This window comes from Alexandromys fortis, unplaced genomic scaffold (genome assembly GCF_014885135.2).
Source record: "Alexandromys fortis isolate MF-2015 unplaced genomic scaffold, M_Fortis_MF-2015_v1.1 scaffold_18, whole genome shotgun sequence".
In the NCBI taxonomy this organism is placed as follows: domain Eukaryota; kingdom Metazoa; phylum Chordata; class Mammalia; order Rodentia; family Cricetidae; genus Alexandromys; species Alexandromys fortis.
The window spans coordinates 2,042,824-2,062,444 of record NW_026067897.1 but is presented as its reverse complement, the minus strand read 5'-3'; the positions used below and the strand labels follow the sequence as shown (position 1 = coordinate 2,062,444).

The 19,621-nt window shown below is 42.0% G+C and overlaps 1 long non-coding RNA gene across 6 annotated transcripts in view; it reads left to right on the top strand.

Annotated features, from left to right (window-relative positions):
- The window catches only part of LOC126515625 (uncharacterized), a 61,714-nt gene that overhangs the window by 18,088 nt on the left and 24,005 nt on the right, over positions 1-19,621 (top strand). For all 6 annotated transcript variants that reach the window (XR_007595897.1, XR_007595892.1, XR_007595890.1 and 3 more), the window contains 2 exons: positions 6,126-6,216; positions 7,553-7,623. This is a non-coding gene — a long non-coding RNA (uncharacterized lncRNA). The remainder of the gene's footprint in view (positions 1-6,125; positions 6,217-7,552; positions 7,624-19,621) is intronic.

The following is a 19,621-nucleotide window of genomic DNA, read 5'->3' as shown; positions in this document are numbered from 1 at the left end:
GAGCCACCCATGATGGTTGGGAGAATCTTGCAGCCTGATTGACTGGCAGCCACAGTGCTTCTTTATTGACCCAGAATTTAGTAAGTAGAGATACATTCCTGTTGTTCCAAAACATAGACAGTATCAGTTTTAGTTTTCGACATGTTTCATTTCCTTTTCTTCATCTTTTAGTCATCATTCATAAACTATGACAGAACAGAGTTATCATTTCCAATCATTTTCCCTCAAGTTTTGACATCATTGATTTCAAACAAAGTTATCATTTTTTACTCATTAGCACCATAACCCAATTTTTAAGAATCTAAAGGCAAATGACAAGTTGTTCTTAGGCTGGTTGCTTCTTTGGCTACAAGGACATTTGATCCAAACAATCTACAAGACATTCCAGGCATGCTGCCATGTACAAAGCTGTGTATTATTAACTCTTTAATGTTCAGAGTACCCAAGAAATATCCTCAGGCCAAAGCAGTTATTATTCAAATTCTGGTGTAACACAATGTTTATATTTTATATATTTATAGAATACGTTTATCATCTTTCTGTATCATTCTTTGCCCATCAGTATAAGTCTCTGTGCAGGACTGAGGTGACTTCAGCTAATCTAACTTGTTGCTGCCTATGCCATGTAATCACCTCAGTGTATAGAGGGAAGAGGCTTGCAGTCTGAATTGTGGCTAGCTCCTCTAGCCCACTGAATCTTGTTGACCTTTTAAGTTTACTTTGTTTTGATGATCTTGTGTCTGAGTAAGTACAGGGACAGATGTTTCAAAAATGTCTCATAGCCTCATAAAGAGACCTCTGGCTTCTTTACATGTGTCACAACCTCTAAGACGTAAGGAAAACCTTCAAATAGATAAGGCTATCTCCCTAAAGGGGAAGGGGGATAGTATGTTCGGGAAAGCTTAGGAATAACATTCCTGGGAGAAGGCATAAATGATTCATAAGAAATTTTCCATCACTCCAATATTCCAAAATTGCACAAGTATTAAAAGTCTCTCGTGTATTCAACAGGGAGATGAAGAGCAAAGGTGGCGTGGCCGTCGTCATGGCCGTCGTCATGGCCGTCGTCGTCATGGCCGTTGTCATGGCCGTCGTCATGGCCGTCGTCGTCATGCCCGTCGTCATGTGGCTCAGCTCTGCCAAATCTTTGTCAGGCAGCTGTGTTAGCTTTATGATTTATGCTATTCCCATCAGATACAGCTGTGCCACCTTAGGTCATTCCCAGGAGAAAGTATTTTAGAAAAGACCAAGAGAAAGTAAATGATCTTACAAATTGTTTTAATTTTTGAATCTTGTTTTCTGTTTCTGGACATTGGCTTCAGGATTCACACGAATTCCTTCGTTTCAGTATTGTGACCACCTTTCCCCATCCCCACTCCCCAGAGCTTGAACAACATTGATCCTATCTAAATAGGAGTCCTGTTTGACTCTGGGGGTTGACTTTCTCAGTCAGCAGAACCAAGGTCAATTATCTGGAAACGGTGCTGCCAATGCTGGCGGCCAGATCTGAGAGGCCGGGCAAACTTTAGATTCTGGTTTTAGGCCAGCAACAAAGAACTGTTGGCATCATCAGTTGAACAGGCAGCAAGTGTGCATTCCATTCTGGGGTGGGACTGAGTGAACGTGGCACAGACCCTTTCCTGCTGTGAGAAAGTTGCGTTAAGCTCAGCTCTCAGAAAACAAATGGGGCTTAGTGTTTTGCGAAAACTGTAGTTTGGCAGAGATTTTTCTCTTTGAGCAGGATTCTTGTTGAGTGAGACAAAAAAGACTAAAAATATTTTAAAGTATGTTTTGATTGAAATATTCCTATATATGCCTCAAATTAAAGAATATTTCTTTTTTTTTAGTGAATTCTGGCTCAGGATCAGGATGTTGCTAGGTGTGGAGACACAAACATGTAAGACCTAATGTGCAGTTGGGATAAGTACAGAGGATAACACATACATGTTTACACATATAATATGTGTGATTTATATGTGTGTATATGTGTAATTTACATATGTATCATGTCATTTACATATGCACACATATAATTTATGTATAGAATAGTCTCCCTTATCATTACAATATTGATGCCTGATGCAGGGAGGCCAAGCGATGTGAAGGAGCTATTAGGCGATAGAATCACAAAGACCAGATTTTACAGGTTGACTCTTAGCTAATGAACCTTGGGAACTGACGGCTCTGAGTTCCTGTTTCTTAACTGGAAAACGGGGCATTTATCGATGGTGGCACTGTAGGAAGTGGCAGTGTAAGAAATAACTGAGTCTTTCCTACCAAATACTATAAAACTTGTGTTTAGGGCAAGAACTAAATCTTTATATGTCTCCCCACACTGTGAGACTTGAATGAAAATGGTTTAATCCCCATTCCCCAGTAAAATAATTTGCTTACAAAGTCCTGCAGCTCTATTCTAGAGATTGTATGGCCTGGAGCTGTGACCCTCTACTCCCCTGAGGAGTGACCCCTTTCCCATTCCTCTCCTGGCTACAGTTCTCTTCAGATTAGCCAACTGAATAAAATTGTAAGGTCAGCCTTGGTGGAAAGACACAGCCATCACCTGAGTTAGAATGAAAAGCAGATGCCTATCTGGTCTCAGTGCTCTCCTGGTCAAGAGTGAAGGCTGCCTTGTCCAGGCACTTCAGCTGGAGTGGCCCAAGCATTTCTGATGTTAGATGCTGTCTGAGTTAGGGTTTCTACTGCTCGGAAGAGACACCATGACTGGACTATTTTCTCTTTCTCTTTCTCTTTCTCTTTCTTTCTTTCTTTCTTTCTTTCTTTCTTTCTTTCTTTCTTTCTTTCTTTCTTTCTTCTTGAGACAGGGTTTCTCTGTAGCTTTGGAGCAAGTCCTGGAACTCCCTCTTAGACTAGGCTGGCCTCAAACTCATGGAGATCTGCCAGTCTCTGCCTCTCAAGTGCTGGGATTAAAGGCGTGCCATGTTCTCTCTTATAAAAGGAAACATTTATTTGTAGTGACTGGATTAAAATTCAGAGGTTTAGTCCATTAGCATCATGGTGGGAAGCAAGGTAGTATACAGGCAGACATAGTGATAGAGGCAGAACTATGAGTTCTTTTTTTAAAAAATTTTTAAAATTTATTTTACATACCAACCACAGTTTCCCCTCCCTCCTCTTCTCCCATTCCCTCCCCCCTCCTTTTCTCCCCCATCCCACATCCACTCCTCAGAAAGGGTAAGGACTCCTGTGGGAGTCAACAAAGCATGGAATATCAAGTTGAGGCAGGATAAAGCTCCTCTCCAGGCATCAAGACTGAGCAAGACCTCCCAGCATAGGTTCCAAACACCTGCTCATGCACCAGGGACAGATTCTAGTCCCACTGTTAGGGGCCCCACAAACAGACCAATCTACATGACTATCACCCAAATGCAGGCTCCCTAGCTGTCTGTCTAGAATCCACGAGCCCCCACTAGCTCTTGTCATCTGTCTTTGTGAGTTTTTGGGTCATGATCTTGATTCCTCTGCCCTTGCTTATGTAATCCCTCCTCCCTCTCTTCTACTGGACTCCTGGAGCTCAGCCCAAAGCTTAGCTGTGGATCTCTGCATCTGCTTCCTTCCGTTACTGGATAAAGGCTCTATGATGACAATTAGGGCAGTCACCAATCTAATTACAGGAGAAGGCCAGTTCAGGCACCTTCCCCACTATTGGTAGGAGTCTTAGCTGGGGTCATTCTTGTAAATTTATTTGACTTTTTCCCGGTACCAGGTTTCTCCCTAACCCATTATGGCTCTTTCTGTCATTGCTCTCCCTCTTTGTATGGCCATCCCCTTCCCCCTACTCCCCACACCTCCAGTTTACCCAGGAGATCTCTTCGATTTCCCATTTCCAGGGCAATCATGCATTAGGGGCCTCCTTGTTACTTAGCTTCTCCGGAGCTGTGGATCATAGCCTGGTTATCTTTGAGTCTTAAGAGTTCTTACATCTTGATTCACAGGCAATTCAAACTGCCTGAAACACTGGCTGTGGCTTGAACACCTCAGAGACCTAAAAGCTCACCTCTGCAGGGACACATATCCTTCAGCAAAACCATACTTCTCCAACAAAGCCACACCTCAATAGTGCTACTCTTTTTCTTCAAACCACCACAGACACATTCAAAAGGTTTACTATACTACATGGCTTAGAACAACAGGTTCCATGTGTATCTTGTATTAAACTTATGACAATAATAACGATAAGATTTATTATTGACCTCCTCCTCTTCAGTGTAGACAAATTAGATACCTGGAGGAAGAGTCCTACCCAACATTCTTGAATATCGTATTTTAAAAGTATAGTTAGTTAATCCCTCTACAGTGGATGAGAATAAAACCACTACCACAATTTTTGAGCCAAATTTGAAGCAAACTTTATTAAATACTAACCAGGACAATGGACACTGGCCAGGTCCATACCCAGGATCCCTGGAGAATGGCCACAAATAATGTTAGTTAGGTGCTGATTAAGTCAAAGCCCACAGGGCTATGATGTACTTCCTGCATTTGCTTAATCGGGGACAGGCATAAATCCTGACATACTTCCTGCCTGCATACTTGGTGTGGGAGGCCCTTCTGTCTGTGTGTTGCTTTTATTGGTTAATGAATAAAGAACTGCTTTGAGTCTATGGCAAGGGCAGAACAGAAGTAGGTGGGGAAAGCTAGGCTGTGTGCAGGGAGAAAGAGGGCTGAGTCAGAGAGAAGCCATGGAGCCACTGCCATAGACAGATGCTGGGAACTTTACCCAGTAAGCTACAGCCACGTGGCGATATACAGATTGATAGAAATGGGCTAAATTAATATGTAAGGGATTAGACAATAAGAAGCTAGAGCTAATAGTCCAAGCAGTGATTTAATTAATATAGTTTCTTTGTAATTATTTCGGGGCTAAGCTAGCTGGGCAGCCGGGAACCAACAAGCAGCCTCTTTGCTACACATACCTGCTGCCTACATGCGATCTAACATGGCCTGGGCAGTTGGGACAACCAACCTGTTGAAAACATGTGACTTGTTAGCTTACAGCAGCAAGAGCCTCCTGCGTTCCCAGAAGTCATATGTCCATGGGCAGTGGGACTTACAGGTTAGAGAGAGGAAAGTAGTAAGCTTAGCATGGCCAAAAGACTGGACGTGGTCATGGGAGGAGAGAGAGAGGCGGAAATGAAGAAAAATGAAGCCAAAGAAATGAAGAAAGAGGGGTGAGAGGGGTCAGACGTTCACATAGCTAAAATAGTAGGGTTACAAGGCAATGGGGCTGGGGGACAGAAGCGCATGAACTGGAGAAGTTTAGGGGAGGGGAGGCTGAGGAAGCCTGGGGCCCAGCATGTGCTTTGGTATTCTCATGCACACCACAGATAGTCATCTGTGATAAGGAAATGGTTTTTTATGAAGAGGGGAATGGGCACCGGAGTTTGGGAGAGTGGAGTTTCCTTTGGCTGACACCCCTCCTTCAAAGTCATGGCCTCTTTTTCATTAATAGTTAATATATTCATGTTTGTATGTATATGTACATATATATCCCTAAAGATAATCTGCTCAGTCCCTATAATGTCACTTGTGTGGGAACATGTCAGCTAGCCCATACCAGATGGCTCTGTGTTGTTGCCTGTCCTATCCCAGTCAGTTACTGAAATTTCCCCATGTGCTCAGAACTGTGGAATCATTTGAACACAACTCCCTTGTGATGGCTAAAGAAAGTTACTATGGTACCCTTTATGCCTTCAGGGCCGTTGACTTTTGTTCTGTTGCCTGTGGGACCCTACGGGCCTGCAGGTGGGGTAAGAATAAGATAATGGTACTTCTGCTCTCTGTATTTTTAAGCCTGCTTATTGCTGTGGGACTGTGATAAAATGGTCTTTTTATTGCTATACAAGGGAAACAAACAACCAAAGACAGCGAAATATTTTCTTGCCCAGCTATGGATTCCGTAGGTCATTGTAATATAAAGTACACCTTTGATATCCACCCTTATAAATCTTCCCTTAGCTCCATGTGGCATGCCATGCTCTTTGGCTCTGAGGATGCTGTCCTGCTAGCACTAAGAATAAATTCCTTTAACCTAAATTCAAACTAAGTCTATGTCTGCAGTCTTCCCCAGTAGATATCAACATCACAGTATTTATGTTTGTTTTCAGGTCTGACCAACTGATGCTGGACAACCAGTACTTTGCTAAACCAGCATAGTCCCAAACAACAGTCTATAGACATGTGTCCTTATACCCGCAGGTAAGTGCACTCTTCCCCTCTCTTCAAGAAAACTTCTCTTTGCAACAGAGACCACTACAGAAAACCATAGTCAAGCAAAATACAGCGTTGTGGAGTGCAATTCTGATGGATCCAACTACAAAACTCTTTTGCCGCTAAGTCTCAAGGACCATTGCCAAAGGGGTGAGGGGTGGAAAGATTGTAAGAGCCAGAGGACCTGTGAGTTTGCTGTGAGATTCTATTACATGGTAATGTCAGGACAGTTGTTCTCGAGATAGAACTTCCTTTCAATTACTTATAAATCTAGCTTGCTATACACAGCACCAGGTTGTTTCTTATGAGAAAGTCTTATATCAATGGATATATCAAAGGGGCGGAGTATGTAGCTCAATAGAATGCCCAATGCCCATTTAGCTTGCATGAAGCCTTGGGCCCAATCCCCAGCTCTGGGTAAACAAGGAGTGATGATGAATGCTTACCATTTCACACTGGGGAGGTGAAGAGAGGCAAGGAGTTCAAGGCCATCCTCAGCTGCTGCCTTAGCTAGAGTTTCTGTTGCCATGAAGACACATCATGACCATGGCAACTCTTATAAAGGAAAACATTTACTTGGGGTGGCAGCTTATGGTTTCATAGGTTCAAAAAGCTGTTGCCCTGACAGTCTGTGTCCTCCTCACCATGACAGGTCTATGAGACCAAGGCTGCACACATGTGCACACCGTTTCTCCTGGTAGCGGGAGGAGCTTATGTGTCTTCTGTATTCCAAACCTTTCCATTTGTTTTCCTAAAGAGTAGATGAGTTGTGGCTGTGAGAGCCAAATGCCTCTCTCCCCATGCAATCCTCTTCCAGCTCTCAGCTGCCGTGCGTGCTAAAAGTCATTTGCTTTCTTTCTACACACCCAGCAACAATTTCAGTGCCAAATTTTCTAGTATGCACTTTTCTTCTGTGTCTTTGCTTGCACTCAAAATTAAGTTCTCCCTTTCAACTCTTTACCCAGAGCCTTCAGTTCGTTTATGCCTTTCCTGATGAGCACATCTTGCAGGTTTTCCCCCAATATGAAGTCTGAAAGCAGTTGTAGCCCCATGCATATCATATCATATCATATACTATAGTGCTGTATCTATCTTCCTGCAGCTATAGTTCAGTGCTGTATCTTCCTGCAGCTATAGCCCCATTCATATCACATCCTACAGTGCTGTATCTTACTATTTCTATTTTCTCCCCTCTTTATATTTCCTCTTCCACCCCATTCTCAGCTCTAGATCTGGACATGGATCTGTGCCCTAGAGATTCACTTAGCATAGCTGTTAAAATCAGGATTCCCTGAAAGTGTTTCTGCCACTTGTGTCTTTACAGCACCGGTCTTTTGTGCAGAAAACTTGCAGCAAGTTCAGCAAAGACTCGGGTTGATTACACTCACTCACCAGGTATGTTATGTATTTGAAAATGTGCACATAAAATAGAACGTGTAAAACATTAACTAGTATCCTAAAATAATTACATCGCTTGTTAATTGTGTTCATCCTTCTACAAACTGATGCTGTTAGACTGTAGTTTTCTAAAACTCAGTGAAAGCCACTTTTCCGTATCATCGTATTTTAGGTCTAAGTGAAAACAAACAAACAAACAAGAGATCATTAATGCTCTTGATGAACCGTTCTTGAACCATAGTTAACTAGTCAGGTAAACAACAGCAGTGTCTCTGATGTGTCTTGCAATGCTCCAGGCTTTCCACTATGTTTAATTTCCAAAAACTTGTCTCCACATCAGTGGAAGAGATAACAAGACAAGCACAGACATCACGGATGTCGTAAATGTGGCTGACCATCTGATCAGAGAAGCAAAAACTAGACTTGGCATGACTGACTGCCCTCCTCTCCTCTCCCGCAGTGTGTGCGCACACACATTCCCTATAAAGCCTGATAGCTGGAGAGGAATGCAGGACAGATGTTTGGGGTATTAGTAGTTGGTTTTCTCTGCTAGCTTTCCAAATAAAGTGCAGCTCAAAGACTCAATTTCTGTCTCCACTCGATGGTGTTTTGAGGAGTCAGGCATTATGGGCACTCTGGTGTTCTGCTGGCTCTGCCAGGGTGGCCTCAGGACTCCCCAGTAAGTTACTGAGTTATGGAGGAGCCAAGGGGTTCAGGGGTCACAATTGCTGCCTAGACTTGCAGGGGCCAGGATTCTGGGGCTGGAAAACTTCCCAGTAACCACCATGTAATTTTGCTTGGGGATTTTCTCTGTCCTGGTTCCATCCTGGCGCTCTTGCTCTTGTCTAACAAGCTGAATTGCTGAGCACTCTCTGGCTTGGCTTCTGAGTTAAGGCTTGCTTGACCTTTGCTCAAGTGCCTCCTGTTCTCATTGCTGGCTGTAGCCTGCATGGCGTCTGCTTGAAAGGTGCCATTATATTCTGTTTTCTGCTTTATTTTGCAACTCTTTGTGCAATGGGTGTCACAGGCCCTGCTCCTGGTGACACCCTCTTGGGTTATGTTCTGGAAGAAAATGTGAAAAGGAAAAAATTATCTGCTCGGTTTGATATTGCTTACCTGCTTACCTTTTGTGTCTGTAATGGCTATTGCAGGGTTAACATATAAAGATTTTTGGCTCTGTATTTTCTCGTCTGCTTTTTTTTTCTTATGTAAGATTAATTAACTGCCTAAGGTCACTGAGATTCTGTTATCTCAGCCAACTCTGGCTGGATTGTAACATTCTGTACACACAGCAGACTGGTGTGAGAAATGGGGGGAAAACCTGTATAAAAGAGCCTTTAAAACAATCCAAGCTTCTAACTGGGCTATCTGGATGCAGAGCCAGGCTGGAAGATCTTTGTGAGTTAGAGGTCAGCATGGTCTATATAGTGAGTTCCAGGACAGCCAGAGCTACAAGTGAGAACCTGTGTGAGAAAAAAAAATCCAATCAGCAGAAGTAAAGTTTTCCTGGAATGTTCAATAGACAAGAACCTTATAACTTAGCAATATGTGAACAGGAAATCTTAATTTTTTTCATGGTGTTACAAATATAACTTGTATTCAATGTTTCCTTATTAAGTTGATAAACTTGTTTATTATATTACTGTATCTCATAATACTAAGGAGAGAATAAAATAAAATAAAGAAGTCTAGGTATGCAGGAAAGAGGAACATGAGGAGAGACTATAAGGACATAAGAGGATACATTTATGGTAAGGCAAATCAGAAAGAAAAGAGAATACATTTTGATAATAAAGGGCTTTGTATGGTAAAATAAGGTTTTGTTCCAAGATAAGCATAACTACATTTTTCTAAAACAGCAAAGGAAATATGAGAGGAGAATTAGGACACTGAAGCCTATTGAAAAGGATCCCAGTAAGCTGCAAAAGGTGTGGGGTTAACCAGGAAGACGGTGCATGTATGGTAGTCAAAGGTTTTCAAAACTTCAAGGGTCAAAGTTCAACACACTGACCCTAAAATTTAGTCCTATTTTAAAGTCCATGAAAGTCTCTCCAGAGTCTCTGTGAATTTCCTGAGTTTCTATGAAGTTTTATACTATTTTTTTTTTTATTTTAGTAGAAATGTGGAGAAGCCTGTAGTGTGTTGACCGCTTAGAGGGTCTGTGCAGGCGGTGGTGCTGGGGTGGAGGAGGAGGGCTCTGTGGATGGGGAGGACTCTGTGGGTGGCCTAGTGCCTGCTTCACATTCATCACCACCTTTTCCGGGAACAGTTTCTAGTCCTCTGACAAAGAAAGGAATTCGAACAAAAGTATAACTTCCACAGCAGGAAACCCCAGTTCTGAAGATACAAGGAGCTGACAGAATCAGAGCCATCCAGTAAGAGATGAGGCTGTCTGAAGGTGAGGTGGAATTAGTTCCCTCCACACTGCAAATATTGTCACCACAGGTGTGTCCAGGAAGTCAGGACTAGAGAGCTCAAAAGCTTAGCCGTGTAGGTACAGTGTGGACAGCCTGTTCCAAGTGACTTCCAGATTCAACAATCTGTCCTGCAAGTTACCAGGAGCCGTTGCTGGCATCGCTGCCCCGCCTGGAGCTGGATCTTATTTTTATTATGTTTTATATCCTCACTGGAAATTAGGCTTCAAAAGTTGTGTATGCAATGTTCTTATTGTCTTAATTTTTACTTATATGTTCTTAAAGTTCAATTCTTCTTATGAGACCTAGAATATCCCTTTACTTTGCAAAACCCCTCAGCTCCAGGAGTTGACAAAGTTTTGTTTATTCTAAAATGTCTCATATGCTCTTTTTTCAAAACACAGCTCCATTCTTAAGTTCTATGGCTTTGTGGTCATGAATGGTGGTGACAAAATGGAGGTTTCCTTTTTTTATTGTTTTAAATGCATCCCTCCCGAGAGGTTATGAAGAGTTTGCATACAACATCAACACAGACTGAAGGTGGAGACTCCCTCAGGCCAGCTCTTGTCCCCATTGTCACCGCATTGCCTGCTCTGCACAACGCTCTGATCTTTATTCATTTCTCCGTTCAGCTGGGACCACAGCAGAGCTTGAGCCTCCTTGAGCCTGCGTTCAAAGAAGGGAGGGCATGTGTCATTTCCGTACTGGCGCCAGAGACATGTAGACATGTATGCTTGCCCAAACACAGCAAAAAACAAAAGAACCGATGAATTCAGTCACTTCTGTTTTCTGAGGAAAACAATGAATTTTATTTTATTTTATTATTTATTAGAAGCCCCTTAAACACAATGCAATGGGATAGGAACTGCAGTTTTGATTACCAGTAGGACTAGGAAAGCCTTTGGAATACAAATTAAACATTGCGCTCCCTCTAGTGGCATAAATATGGATACGTTTAAAAGCAGTATCGCTGGTTACCCATTTTGCAGTCTTCAATTTTATTGTCATTTTGTCTTGAAAGATAGAAAGTTTCTACGCAGCCAGAAATCTTGAGTTCCAGGTCAGCTAGGACTACATACTGAGAATTTGTACATCTTTTTCTCATGTTTTAAAATTCTAGCTTAATACTGTTGTGATTGTAAACTGGTACTTAACATTTACAGATTGAAGTTTTTAAAATCTGCTGAGTTGTTTTGTACTATAACCAGATCTTCTCTGGAGAGTGTGCATTTAAGAACATGTTCTGCTGCTGGCGGTTAAGACATTCTGTGTATATCTGTTAGGGCGCTCGTTTTAAAGTATAGTTTTAGTCTGGTATTACTTTTTAGTTTTTCTATCTGCATGATCTATCTAGTGTCTCCTATTATTAGTAGACTATATACCTGATTTTTTATGTTTTTATTATATGCTTAGTTGCACTGATGTTGAGTATGTATATATTTATTCTATCTCCTGCTTGACACCTTTATCATTGTGCAATGACTTTATCTCACTTTGACTTACATATATTTTATCGTAGGTAGGTATCGTCAATTCCTTCCTTCCTTCTTTCCTGTCTTCCCTCCTTCTAGCCCTCCTCCCGACCATAACTTAGTTTAGTCTCAGTTTGAATAGCATCTCCTTAACACCTTGGTTACTTTTCTGATCACCGACAAAATACCCAAGAGAAGCAGCTTGAGAGAAGCAACACTGATCTTGGCTCACAGCTCCAGAGATCTCGTTGCCTCATGGAAGGGAAGGCATAGTGGAACATGTTGTGTGAGAGGCCGAAACTAATGGGCCAGGCTTTTATTTTTTTTAAACTATTTTGGATTTATTTTAGTTTTATGTGTTTGAGCTTTTGCCTGCTTACACATATGTGCACCTTGTACATGCCCACGGGTGGTTGTGAGCCACCAAATGAGAGCTGGGAACTGAACCCAGGTCTTCCTCAAAAACAGTAAGTGTTCTTAACCTTTGGGCTCTTTCACCAGGCCTTCATAGATGCCCTTAAAGACAGACTGTGTGAATTGTAATTGTTTACTTACCAATCAGTAAATATTGAGAATCTCGGCTTAGTCAGCAGTGCTTGGCAATGGGGACAAGCTGCTCCTTAAGAAGTTTACAATTAATCGGGAGAAGACAATTAAATACAAGATTTGTGTATTTGGTATTGCAAATCTCTACAGTTTATTTTTCTGTCAACCAGTCACTGGGAGGGTAGAATTGTTGCTATCATGTAATGCTATGAAATAATTTATTAGCTGGCTTGCTCACATCATGTATGTCCTGCAAGTGGCCTTGCCAGTCTACCAGCCTAATGACTGCTCAGAAAGGGAAGTGAAGTCACTGAGGCATGACTTGTGCTTCATGGGTCCATGCTGACTCAGACTGATCACTACTTCCCTTTTGTGAAATACTGTGTTTCTTATTTTAAATGTTTGGTCCCACCCCACCCTCCCACCTCTGAGCTAACCCAGGCTCCAGGTGTAAATGACCTCAGAAGTCTGTCAATGTTTGGTATTCATCTCTATTCCAGTTCTGTGGGTTCAGGACCTCCAGTCCCCTAGAATCTCTACAGACACTGAATCTTCTTGTCTTAGCACTTTTTGGTGATCCATGCTGTACTCGGGTTAGTTCTACCTGTTGGTGCTTTTCACTTCACCTTCCCGGCTGGTGAATTGTAAAGGACTCACCTTACAGATAGCAGCAGAGAAATCAGACGGTTAATACACAGGCTTTTCTGTTCAAGGGAAGGGATGTGGTCACCTGTTTCCATCCATAAATCTGAATATCTGTTAATGCCTGGTCATCTTGGCTATTTATTCTGTAAAATCAGTCAGCATCTAATCCCACAGAATTCTGAGCATCCTCTCAGTCAGTAGAACCCATCTTTACACTTCTTACAAATCCTTCCTCCTAAGCCCTGACTCCCAAGCTCTGTTTATCAGTCAACAGAACTCATTATTATGGTAAAGGTCACAGGTGTTTTGCTAAAGAAATGTACTTTGCAGAGTTTGATGTAGCCACGCGCAAAGCCTCGTTATGATAATTGTCACGTGAAAACTGTTTTCCAAAGTTCTAATGTGTTTAAGTGGGTAAGAAACATAAACCCAGGTTAGAGAGATGGCTCAGCCATTGAGGGCACTGTCTGCTATTCCAGAGGACCTGGGTTCAATTCCCAGCACCCATATGGCAGCTCACAGTTGTCTGTACTTCCTCTTCTTGGGGGATCCTACACCCTCACACAGACATATGCAGACAAACACCAATGCACATAAAATAAAAATTAAAAAAAGTATTTTATAAAAGAAAAGAAAAAATAAACCACTTGGCAAGACTCCAAAAGTTTTTGACCCATTGATTGGTCAAATTTGTACATAAGATACTAATTTGAATAATATTAGGGGCTAGAGAGCATAGGGCCTTGAAGCCAAAGCTCGTTTATAACAGATCAGGTGGCTGTGTGCGGTAGAGAAGGTAGGTGTCTTTAAAGATCTGACTGTGGCCCTGATTCTCCTCTCTGGACTAAATCACAGTGCTCATCTGAGGGTCTCCATGTCTGTCTGCCTGTCTGTCTCTCCTACACACACACACACACACACACACACACACACACACACACACACACACACCTCCTAATTGTTTATTGTTTTGTTTGCCCTGCCTTCCTGCCCCCTTCACCGTTGCTTACACAGCCATTTGCTGGATCCCGTGCAGGCCTGGGACTGTTGTCTAGTCTCCCAAGTACTGAGCTCACAGGTCTGCACCACCGCACCTAGTTTAGTTTGTCTCTTACTTAAATAAATAAAAATAAGCATAAGTCAGAGATCAGTGTGTAGTCACGGCGCCCACCTAGGTCAACCCTTAGCAGCTGAGGGAACCAGTTCTGCTTTTGGTCTTCATCTGTTTCCAGCCCATGGCTTGCTTTCCCCCGATAGTCCCTGCTTATTTTGACTGTGAGAAGATTACAGAATTCTGCTAGGAAAATATTTCACTTTCATAATTTTTTTTCCATAGTATGGACTTGGGGGCATTTAGCCACTATGTTCCAGCATTAAGATGCCCCATGAAGTTCTTAAGAGCTTCCAAAAGCCCTTCTAAAATTTTTTTAAAATTTATTGCATTTATTTTATTCAATTTAACTCCCTTGTATTATCTATGGAAGGGTGAATGCATCCACTGGCTCGCCAGCTTTAATACATATAATGTATTAGCGAGCTCTCCGAGGCTCTCAGGAACCTCCCCTGGAAAATGGCTCCTAGAAGATAAAACTTCTCTGCTCCTCAGTGAGAACACTCAGCGTCATCTCTTTTGCTCTTCTCCCATTCTTTGCCGTCTCTCGTAGGTCACTGCTAGCTGTTTGTGCCGGAGATGGGTAAATACTTTCACAGTTCTTAAATACTAAACATAACTGAACAGTCCTGTCTTTCCCCAGGTATCTAGGGAAATTTAGTTCCTTCTTAAATATGTGTATTTTATCTTTTGAGTGCTGGAACTCTCCATTGGCTATCTCTTGATTTAAAAAAAGATCATTTTAGATCTAATAAACAATATAATTAAAAGGAACGCTTTCCAACTCAATTTTTCTCTCCTGTTAAATATTGTACCCACTATCACCAACAACAGGGAATTCCTTTTATCTTCTTTCTCTAACCTTGAAGGTTCTTCAGACCTCCAGGGCCATGGAAAGCTTGGCAGTCCTTGTATTCTTCATTAAGTTCTGTTCAAGGGTCTCAGCTTCTTCTTGACTTTACCCCTCTCCCTCTAGTTTTTGTGCATGTCTTTTCAAAGTTAAGGTTTTGACATTACTTTCTGAGAAATGTTGGTAGCTCAGTCACAGAGGCTGAGGAACCACATGTCAGAGAGTCAGCAATGACGAGAGACATATAATGTGATAGCAAATTCTAAGTAACTTGTTGGTGAGACATCTCACAATCCTAGCTCCTGCTGCTGAGGTCACTGCTGACCGTGTTGTGACTCCTCTCCTTTGAGAGGTCACACCCCAGTCTAGACTCACAATTTCCCCTGTGCCTATCACGTTCATAGGGTTTCACTGATGCAGAGTTCCTTCAGATAAGCTCCTACACTTATGTTGTCTTCCCATTGACATGACAGTTTTTTAAAGAAGGAGGAAGCTGGCAGACCCGCTTCCTCCTCCTTGTTGAAAGGAAAGTGAAGAGACAACACTTTCAGGCATAGAGAAAAGAGACAGGAGAGGAGGGCTGAGGAGATGGCTGGTTGAGAATTTGCAGCAAGTACGCTTTTACCATGGCACTTTCAATAAATGTCCAAGACAGATAAGTCCACAGAGATAGATAGTCCAAAGTTAGTTGCCAGGGACCAGAGGGAGGGAGAGAGGCCACTTGCTTAATGAGTGTTAACTTTCTCTCGGGTGCTGATGTTTGGCACCTGGAGGTTATTGTTACCCAGCGCTGTGAATATGCTAATAGTGACTTGGTTGTTACACAAACTTGCCTGTTGACTTCAAAATGGTTACACACTATGTCATGTGGATTTCACCTTTACAAATAAAATAGGGCTCAGTGGTTAAGAGCGCTCTTACAGGGAACTATAGTGTAGTTTCTGGTGCCCACATTGGGAGGCTCGCAAGCACCTGTAACTCCAGCCCCAGAAACCCTCACATCCTCTTGTGGTCTCCATGGGCATTCTGGCGCACAAGCCCTCCCCCCACGCACGTACATGCACATAGAAGAAAACAAATCTTTTAAAAATGAAGATAGTGTATAGAACATAGGCTTGTGCTTTTCTGTAACGTCTACATCTACTTTTACTTAGATTAGCTTCACAGGGAGCTTAAGAAAAATGTTCAGAATGAAAACTACTTCCAAAATCACATGGCACTGAGACAGAATGCATATAGGTCCTCAAATCCTTGCCTGCTATTGATAGACGTCTAGATCCGACAAGTAGTTAATTTGTGTGGAAACAGCATCAAGAAGGCGTCTCTGTAAGCAAGAGTAAATGTATATAGCTTAAAACTTGGCACATTTCTGTGTGGTCAAAGCTAATGGCTCCATTACCATGAAAACTGTGAATGAGACTGATTTTTGTGCTTTTAACTTTTAAGAACTGTGCTTTAAATTTTGTTTTGATAATACTCAAATGGTGGTGGTACACACTTTTAATCCCAGCACTCTGGAGGCAGAGACAGGAAGATCTGTGAGTCTAAGCCAGCTTAGTCGACAGAGCAAGTTCCAGGACAGCTAGGGCTGTACAGAGAAACCCTGTCTTGAAAAATAAGAATTCGGTAATAGGGCTGGAGAGATGGCTCAGTGGTTAAGAGCATTGCCTGCTCTTCCAAAGGTCCTGAGTTCAATTCCCTGCAACCACATGGTGGCTCACAACCATCTATAAAGAGGTCTGGCGCCCTCTTCTGGCCTTCAGGCATACAGACAGAATATTGTATACATAATAAATAAATATTAAAAAAAAAGAATTCGGTAATAAATGGACATTACCTCAGTAAAGATGGGAATTTTTAATGTTTCCCATGGTTCTGTATTTAACCCTTTTTATTTATATTCTCAGACATAATCATCACTCTCAATTTTTGTTGAAAGTAGCTAGGCATATTAGTTATTTTTCAACTCTGTATCAAAAATCCCCATTAGAAGGGGCCTTCAGAGACAAATGGTTCTTCGCAATGAACGCCTGCTGTAAAAATGTATGGATAAAGCGGTTTACTGCGTGACTCACCATGTCACCTGCCGCTCCCATGATGAGATCTCCCCCTTCTTCCTTTTTTTCCTCTTAAATTTTGCTTTGTTTTTAGGGTAGGGGATGTCTGGGATTGGGAGGCATGATGTGGAATAAACAAAGAATAAATAAAAAGAAAGATTTTTTTTAAAGCCCAGTAGAAACAGTTTAAAAGGAATGTTTATTTTAACTTAAAATATCAGAGAGACTTTTTTCAGCTCTCATCTTAAAGGGAATGAGAGAGAGTTTATTTTCGAATCATTATGAGCGACCACTGCCCAGGAACAGAGATTTAGGTTACCCCAAATTCCATGTTCCAATGTGGGAGCAGTTTCATGGGGCTTTTGTAGTTTTGTAGAACAAAGGAAATCATAAATCAAAGCAACTTTAAAATACATTAGTGGGTACAGCAGAGAGATGGGGGGAACTTTTGTCTAAGCCCAAGATGCTCTCTGATGACATTCTCTGTCCTTGGATTGGTGGAAGCTGGGATTCTGCTAAGTTAATAATTTCTAAGAGGTTTTTAGTTATTATTATGAGGTATTAGTTCATGTGCAGGATGGGGCAATGAATGGCTGTTTCGGAACACTCGAACTGGCACAAGATAAAGTAATTAGTTTCTGAGCCTACAAAATTCTAATCTCTCCACAGCAGTGAAATTCCAGTGGGCCCGCCGGTCTCTGTGGACTCAGGAACTCCTTCCAGGAGCTTTTGTTCATGGCCAGATACAGCTTCTTTCTAGGAACTTTTGTTCCATCTTGTCAGGGAAGTGAACGGCTGGGAGAAAATGTAGTCGAGATTCTTTCTGCCTTTGGCATAGACCAAGAGGCAGATAGCAGACCACAGGCCAAAGAGGGTCTAACCCTCAAAGGCTTTTTCCTAGTTGCCTACTCTACGCCAGGCTTGTTTTATACACTCTGTGTGCTGGGGACCAAGTGTTCCAACACTGGAACCTCGGAAAAACACCTCATCTAAACCATAACACAGTGCATGGCTTTCTTTCAGCTTCCGAGTGAGGCGTTGGGCCATTGTTTTACTTTTGTCCTTCCATTACCAGCTTACTTCAGGCCACATCAACTCCCAGGTATTTCAGTTAGCTGCCTGAGGTCTTGAAGAAAAGAGGAGCCCTGTTAGGGTTCCAGGACGAGCATTTCCTCCTCATCCTCACTGGTATTTCTCAACATTGTCAGCTCTTCTCTTGGGTTTCACATGTCAGAGGAGATTTTTCTATACCTTTCTGAGCCAGACAACCAAGTTGATGTCTGCATATGAGGTCCCAAACAGGCATGTTTTATTTCCTTCTAAAGGATATATTTGAATTTATGAATTATAGTTAAATACTCTTTAATCCAGTTGTTTTTAACTTGTGATTCATGATCCCTTGGGGGTCCAATGACCCTTTTACAGTGATCACATATCCAATATTCTGTATGTCAGATATTTTCATTATGATTAATAACTGTAGCAAAATTACAGTTATAAAGTAGCAACAAAAATAATTTTATGGCTGGGGAGGACACCATAACACAGCACTAAGAAAGTTGGGGATCACTGAAGTTAAATGTATAAGGACAAAAGTCTGGACAGCAAGAAAGGCCTGTCAGGGATATAACCGGATCTCTGAGAACCTGATCCTAGTGTTTGTTTCTTCGAACCGTAATGCCGTAGATATGGAGCCTGGTCTAAGAAGGACCTCATGACAGATACTTAAGCTACTTAGAAACATAACAAGCATGACAAAGCTTGTGTTATTTCATTCTATCGAGACGTTGAAGTTCCTCATCTTAAGGGATCTGCTGAATGATTCACCATGATTGTTTATAGAGTTTCCAAAGAAAGATGTTGGAGATTCTCATAGAAATTTCTCATTGCCTCTCAATCCTTTACTTCCTATTCTTTTTCTCTCTAATCATATATATATGTGAGTTCTCAGCTATCAGGGTGAGACCGCATCTCAAGGAACAAATTGATGCCAGCTGGGACACTCAAAATGGACCCTGACTTCTATACACTTGCTTACGTGTGCATATGCATTCTCGGAGTAACACACACACACACACACACACACACACAAACACACACACACACACCAACAATAAAACAGGTCTGAATTGAATGTGATGTCATGTCTATCCTAATGCTTGGTAGATGGAAGCAGGAGGATTAGTTGTTTTAGGACATCCTGCATTACAGAGAAACCTTGTCTCAGAAAGCAAGACTAGGCATGGCCATGGAGGTGGCTCAGCAGGTAAATGTGCTTGAAGGCCAGCACAAGGGACCTGAGGTGGACGGCAGAGGAGACACTGACTCTGAAAAGTTGTCCTGTGACCTCTGGGATGCACACAGCCAGTCTACCTCCTAAACAAATGGGGAGAAAATCAAAACCAAATCAACAAACACGATACAGAAAGACAAGATCCAAACAGCAACCAAAAACTACAACAAAAAACCAAAACAAGGAGACAAACACAAAATGAAAATCAGCACCACCAACAAAAGGGCCTTAAGAGTCAAATACGTTTTAGAGAACATTGCCATGGTATTAATCTCTGGAAGAAGTCAGATAAGGCAGTAGTAACCAGATGTGCAGGGAACCATGAGTTAGCAATAAATATGATGATGATGCAACTCAGTACACAAACATTTCTGGTAAAATGTCAGTTTTAACATTTCTGTTAACTGACATTTTACCAGAAATGTTTGACTTATAAATACGCCCTTGAGACCAGGGGTGAGAGCCTTGTCTTAAAGTGAGTCAAGTGTGCCCCTTGTACCTGTAGGTCCTTGTGTCTTCACTCATTCCCTGGCCTCTAGAGTCCCTCTCTCCATTGCCTTTGGCACGCAGACTAGTTATGGTGCTAGACTTTCAGCCATATGATTGA